This window comes from Patagioenas fasciata, chromosome W (assembly GCF_037038585.1).
Source record: "Patagioenas fasciata isolate bPatFas1 chromosome W, bPatFas1.hap1, whole genome shotgun sequence".
In the NCBI taxonomy this organism is placed as follows: domain Eukaryota; kingdom Metazoa; phylum Chordata; class Aves; order Columbiformes; family Columbidae; genus Patagioenas; species Patagioenas fasciata.
In genome coordinates, this window is record NC_092559.1 from 44,229,452 (window position 1) to 44,236,597 (window position 7,146).

The following is a 7,146-nucleotide window of genomic DNA, read 5'->3' on the forward strand; positions in this document are numbered from 1 at the left end:
CTCCAAACTGTCCATTAGTCTTTGCAGTACCCTAGAGTTAAAATGTCCCCCTTGATCTGAGTCTATATTTTCCACTATTCTATATATTGGAATAATTTGTTCTAGAATCACTTTTGTTACCACTGCCACTGTGGCAGTGCTCAGAGGGAAAGCTTCTACCCACTTGGTAAGGTGATCTACCAACACTAGTAAGTATTTAATTCAACCAACTGCAGGTAATTCCATGAAATCAACTTGAATGTTTTGAAAGGGTTGTAAACTTGGACTCCGCCCTCCCACAGGCTGCTTTCTAAGTGCCTTTTTATTTACTTTCTTTACAAACCACCATCTTTCACAAATTTTCTTGGCTATAGTATAAATTCCAGTACACCCATATTTTCATAACACTACGTCACACATGGATTGTGTTCCCCAATGAGTTCCCTGATGTAAAATTGCTAATACCTCCCTCATGGTTTGCTCATTTAACATTTCTCTGCCATCTAGGAGTACCCATTTTCCATTCTGTTCCTTGGCTCCTAATTCTTGGAGGACTTCTTTTTCATTGAAAACTGGAATTTCTTGCAGGGCCAGGACCTCAGGCCTGAGACAATAGATATAGTTATTACTCCAGGTTTTAAGGCTGCTTCTCAAGCCGTTTCATCTGCTATCTGATTTCCCCTGACACAAAAGGAGTTTCCCCTCTGATGTCCATTAATGTGTACTACAGCCACCTCTATTGGTGATGTCAGGTTACGTAACAATTTTCCAGCTGGTTCTTCATGAACCAGTTCTTTCCCAAAGACCCTGTTCTCCCCAAATTTTCCCAAAGGTGTGCACTACTCCAAATGCATATCTAGAATCAGTGTAAATGGTACCTTCTTTTCCTTCTAACATTCTAGTTATTAGGTATCCTTCCCATTTCCCTTATTTCATCACTTAGACCTTCAATGATGGCATACCCATTGTGTCTTTTCCCCTGAATTGCCCTTGAACACCCATCTATGAAGAGGTGCAGCCCTACATGTAGGGGTATGTCTCTCAAATCAAGTCTTACTTTAGTTTGGTATTCTATCAAGTCCAAACAATTATGGTCTAAATCTCGATCTTCATTGTCACCTCTCCATAGGAAAGCAGCAGGGGTTAGATATGATTCTGTTGTTAAGATCAAATAATCTTTTTCAATTAATATAGCTTCATGCTTTAAGATTCTTGAGTCAGTTAGCCACCTCCCAGACTTTTTGGGTCAGGATTGTTTTTACTTGATGGGGAGTGCTCACAACTGAAGTTCCTCCAAAAGTTAACTTCCTGCTTTCTTCCACCAGAAGTGTGGTTGCTGCTGCAGCTTGCACACACTCTGGCCAACCTCAAGACACTCTCACTTCACCAGTAAGCACCTGGCAGCCCTTGCAAGAGTGGCTGACCTGGAGTGGCATTATCACGGTGAGGGAAATCACAGCCCCGCCCCTCACCTTCAAAAAGCCTCCAAGAGGGCAGCAATGCGTTACTGCTCACCAGGCGCTGGGAGGGGAAACCAGCTTGTGAAGTGGGTGAGTACCACCCCACACTGTGCTGCAACAGCAGATGTGGTAGCTCATGCAGCAGAAGGCAGAGATTGTCACTCCTTCCTTGTTAGACCCTCTCACCTATTGCCAGTGTCCCAGACTGCTGCTAACCATGGTCTCCTCCAGAAAGAGAGCTTGTCACAAAAAGACTGTGGCAACCCAGATGGAGGCCCTGCCCCAAACCGTGGCTGTTCAGGTTTCCAGCTGCAGGGAGTGCCAGAACCTGCTGCTGCCAGGGGAGAGAGGCTGGTATTCCACCTGCATGAGGTGTGAGCAGGTGGAAGATCTGCTCAGCATAGTGGTAAAACTTAAGGAGGAGGTTGAGAGACTGAGGACCATCAGGGAATGTGAGAAGGAGATTGACTGGTGGAGTAACTCCCTGGCATTCCAGCCAGAAAGGCACCAGGGAGATACTCCCCCAAAAGATGATGGACCCCCCCACCCTGTCAGGTGGGGGGGGGAGACCCGAGATAGCCCCTGCCCTGTCGCTGTCAGGCAGAGATAGGGGACCAAAAAGATGAGGAGGGTTGGAAACAAGTCCCAGTTTGGCATCACGGGCAATCCCCTTCCCTACCTGCTTTGCTTCCCCAGGTGCCCCTCTGTAATAGGTTTGAGGCCCTGGATCTTGAAGGAGAGGTAGGTGAGGATGTGGTGGAAGGCCTCCCTATGACGTCACATAGGAAGAGGCAGTTGACTCCATGTCTCAAGACTGCCTCTGATAAGAAAGAAAGAAGGGTAATTGTAGTAGGTGATTCCCTTCTGAGAGGAACAGAGGGCCCAACATGCAGAGTTGACCCTCATCATAGGGAAGTTTGTAGTCTACCCGGAGCTCAGATCAGGGATATCACCAGGGCACTCCCCAACCTGGTGCACCCAACAGACTACTACCCACTGCTGATCTTCCAGACAGGTGGGGAGGAAGCTGCATCCTGTAGTCTGAGGGGAATAAAGAAAGATTTCTGGGATGGTTGGTGAAAGAGTCTGGGGCTCAAGTGATTTTTTTTTTTTTTTTTTTCCCTGCTTCCATTTTTGGGTGATGATGTGGGATGGAATAGAAGAATTCAGTCCATAAATGCTTGGCTACAAGACTGGTGCTACAGCAGGGCTTTGGGTTCTTTGATAATGGCTGGTTTTATAAGACACAAGTCCAGACAGTGATATGTGGGGAAGGTTTATCTCGCAGGGGCAAAAGGATACTGGGACAGGAATTAGCAGGGCTCATTTGGAGAGCTTTAAACTAGATTTGAAGGGGGATGGGGTTGTAGCTGGACTTGCACCAGTGGGGCAGCACTCTGGAGTTGAAGAAGACCGGGACGCCTCCCACCCCCCTAGGGTGAAATCGGTGTACTCAGCTCGCTCCCTGAAATGTCTGTACACCAATGTGTGCGGCATGGGGAATAAGCAGGAGGAGTTAGAAACCTGTGTTCAGTCAGGGGATTATGATCTGGTGGCAATCACAGGGACATGGTGGGACAGTTCACATGACTGGAATGTGGTCATGGATGGCTTTGTCTTTCTCAGGAAAGACAGGCCAGCCAGGCGTGGTGGTGGAGTTGTGTTGGTGTGAAAGAAGGACTCAGCACTCCAATTCATTGTGAATCAAGCAAAGCCGATTTATTACAGAAACAAGCCTCCTTATATATGCAGTTATTTCCTGATCACACATCCACGCTCCAAGCATGCATTAGCTGATTGGATATCATCTATGTTCACGAGCTGTCCACGTACCTGAGTCTCACTGCTAATAGGTCTGTTGATTTATGTAGTGTTGCCGAACTGTTTTACTTCCACAGCAGATCCTGTTTTCAGCTTTCCAAGGTGGCCTTGAAATTCCTTTGGGCCTGGCTAGTTCAATAACAAATCTCCATCTAATAGAAACCCATCCACAGAGTTGCTCTTCACGTGAGCGAGCAACTACAATGTATTGAGTACTGTCCAACCACGGATGAGGAGCGAGTTGAGAGTCTGTGGGTGAGAATTAAGGGGCAGGCTGGCAGGGATGATACTGTTGTGGGTGTCTATTACAGGCCACCAGATCAGGATGGGGAAGTTGATGAAGTCTTCTACAGACAGCTGAGAGCAGCCTCACAGTCACAGGCCCTGGTTGTGGTGGGGGATTTTAACTTCCCTGATGTTTGCTGGAAGGACTACTCAGCCAGCCACAGTCTAGGAGGTTCCTCCAGTGCCTCGATGATAACTTTCTGTTGTAAATGGTGGAGGAGCTGACTAGGAGAGGTGCATTGCTGGACCTCATCCTCATGAACAAGGAGGGTCTGGTTGAAGTGGTAAAGGTTGAGGGCTGCCTTGGTTGCAGCAAGCATGAAATGGTGGACTTCAGGATCTTGTGTGGCAGGAACAGAATAGCAAGCAGAATTGCAACCCTGGACTTCAGCAGAGCAAACTTTGGCCTTTTCAAGCAATTGCTAGGGGAAATCCCATGGGCAAGGCTGCTTGAAGGTGAAGGGGCCCAAGACAATTGGTTAGCGTTCAGGGATTGCTTCTACCAAGCTCAAGATCAGAGCATCCCAACATGTAGGAAGTCAAGGAAGGGAGCCAGGAGACCTGCTTGGTTAAACAGGGAACTGCTGGGTAAGCTCAAGTGGAAGAGAAGAGTTTACAGATCATGGAAGGAGGGGCTGGCCACTTGGGAATAATATAAGGCTGTTGTCAGAGGGTGTAGGGAGGCAACTAGGAAAGCTAAGGCCTCCTTAGAATTAAACCTGGTGAGAGGGGTCAAGGACAACAGGAAGAGCTTTTTCAAATACGTGGCAGATCAAACTAACACCAGAGGCAATGTAGGCCCACTGATGAATGAGGTGGGTGCCCTAGTGACGGAAGATACAGAGAAGGCAGAGTTACTGAATGTCTTCTTTGTCTCTGTCTACTCTGCTGGAGGCTGTCCTGAGGAGCCCTGTACCCCTGAGACCCCAGAGGAAGTCAGGACAATGGTGGAGTCTTTCTGGCTTGATGAGGACTTGGTTAGGGACCAATTAAGAAATCTGGGCATCCATAAATCCATGGGTCCGGATAGGATGCACCTGCGGGTGCTGAGGGAGCTGGCTGAGGTCATTACTAGGCCACTCTCCATCATCTTTGCTGTTGCGGTTCACTCTGCAACATAAGTGTCCTGGTTCAGGAATGGCACGGCAACCACCCTCAGGTCGCTCGGTCCATCAGCTCGCAGACACCAATGTGGTGGACGGCAAATGGCGTTTATTGGTAGGTAATAAAGCAATATATACCTTGAGTTTTACAACGTCACATCCGTCTGCTTAGATAACACACGAAACACTACACCTATCAGGGGAGGGGCCACTATCTTCCCGTACAGCGCGAGATCTTCCGAACGCAAGACCCTAACTACCAACACTTTGCTAGGTCTTGGGTAACAGGAGAGGTGCCTGAGGACTGGAGGAAAGCAAATGTCACTCCAGTCTTCAAAAAGGGCAAGAAGGAGGACTCGAGTAAGTATAGACCGGTCAGCCTCACCTCCATCCCTGGGAAAGTGATGGAAGAACTTATCCTCGGTGCCATCTCAAGGCATATCAAGGATGAGAGTGTCATTAGGGTCAGTCAACATGGCTTCATCAAGGGCAAGTCGTGCTTGACCAACCTCATAGCCTTTTATGAGGGCATAACAAGCTGGATAGATGATGGCAGAGCAGTGGATGTGGTCTACCTTGACTTCAGTAAAGTGTTTGACACAGTCTCCCACAGCATCCTTACAGCTAAACTGAGGGAGTGTGGTCTGGACAGCTGGGTAGTGAGGTGGACCATGAACTGGTTGAAGTGAAGAAGCCAGAGAGTTGTGATCAATGGGGCGAAGTCTAGTTGGAGGCCTGTATCTAGTGGAGTGCCTCAAGGGTCAATACTGGGGCCAGTATTATTCAGTGTATTCGTCAATGACTTGGATGAGGGAATAGAGGGCACTGTCAGCAAGTTTGCTGATGACACCAAGCTCGGAGGAGTGGCTGACATGCCAGAAGGCTGTGCTGCCATCCAGTGAGACCTGGACAGGCTGGAGAGTTGGGCGGGGAAAAATTTAATGAAATATAACAAGGGCAAGTGTAGAGTCTTGCATCTGGGTAGGAACAACCCCAGGTTCCAGTATAAGTTGGGGAATGACCTGTTGGAGAGCAGTGTAGGGGAAAGGGACCTGGGGGTCCCGGTAGAGGAGAAGCTTGGAGGAGACTGAGGGGTGACCTCATTAATGTTTACAAATATATAAAGGGTGAGTGTCAGGAGGATGGAGCCTGGCTCTTCTCGGTGACAACCAATGACAGGACAAGGGGCAATGGGTACAAACTAGAACACAGGAGGTTCCACTTAAATATGAGAAGAAACTTCTCAGTGAGAGTAACAGAACACCGGAGCAGGCTGCCCGGGGAGGTTGTGGAGTCTCCTTCTCTGGAGACATTCAAAACCCGCCTGGACGCTTTCTTGTGTAACCTCATCTAGGCGTTCCTGCTCCAGCAGGGGGATTGGACTAGATGATCTTTCGAGGTCCCTTCCAATCCCTAACATTCTGTGATTCTGACTTAAGGCAAAGTTTAATTGTATAGCAAAAAACACGTGGGGACCTGATTGGACTAAGATAGTTACACGCATTAACTGGCTAAACAGCATGCATGTATGGATTGTCCATGGGTTAGAAGGCTACTTCTATGTGAGAAAACCCATCTCCCTCCCTCGACAGCCAAGCAATAAAACATGCACACAGAACAAACAAATTTTGAAAGTTCAACACAACATTCGAGTTAACAACGTTATAACTCAAATGTGTAATGCACAAGTCAGATTCTCGGTGGCTGTCAGCTGCCCTGCTGAGTTTTTTTGGAGCAGCTGGTGACCATGTGGCTGGTGCTCCGGCAGAAATGGCATCTTTTGGGCTGCGGAGGAAGCTTGCATTCTTTTGTGTGGTGACCCCACTCACTGCAGTTGTAGCATTTGTCTTTTCTCTTGGGTTTTTTCTTACCGATGCAGTAAGTGCCACCCAGGCCAGTCACCCAAATGCCCTCTAAGCCTTTGGGTGACTCCATGAAGGTGAACTCCACAGTTTCACCATCCTTCAGGCTGCGGAAACCCTTCATGTGGAGCTTGCTCCAGTGCACAAAGACTTCAATGGGCGAGTCCAGGGTCACACTGCCCATGGTAGTAATGGTGAGGAAGCTGAAACCCAGACGAGTATTAAATCATTTGCAGGTGCCGGAGCCATGCGGGTGCTGGGACTCATTCTCAGGTTTAGGTGAGACTGCGACTAGGTCCTCACTTGCAAACAGCTGGTGAGAGAGAGCTGCCATGCTTTCTGCCTCTGCTGATTGCCACCATCATCCCCGAGTGCAGACAAGACAACATCAGAAGTACCACCCCTTTTATGGTGGTTGTGGTACACGTTGAGAGAGGTACATCATTGGAGTTGATTTCCATACTTAGGTAGGCCTTCCAAGTCCAAGGTCATTTATAGCTGGTGCGTTCACCACAATTGGCAATTTCTGGACCTACTGTGTCTGGGATTTCAATGCACTATTCAGTATCTCATTCAATAATAAACTCAGTATCATAAGAATCGCTCTCAATTGTAAGGGGTCCACCATTCTACGTA

General features: G+C 48.1%; 1 pseudogene; it reads right to left on the reverse strand.

Annotated features, from left to right (window-relative positions):
- Positions 1-6,355: 6,355 nt before the first annotated feature.
- Positions 6,356-6,844, reverse strand: LOC136115737 (protein lin-28 homolog A pseudogene; annotated as a pseudogene).
- Positions 6,845-7,146: the final 302 nt, after the last annotated feature.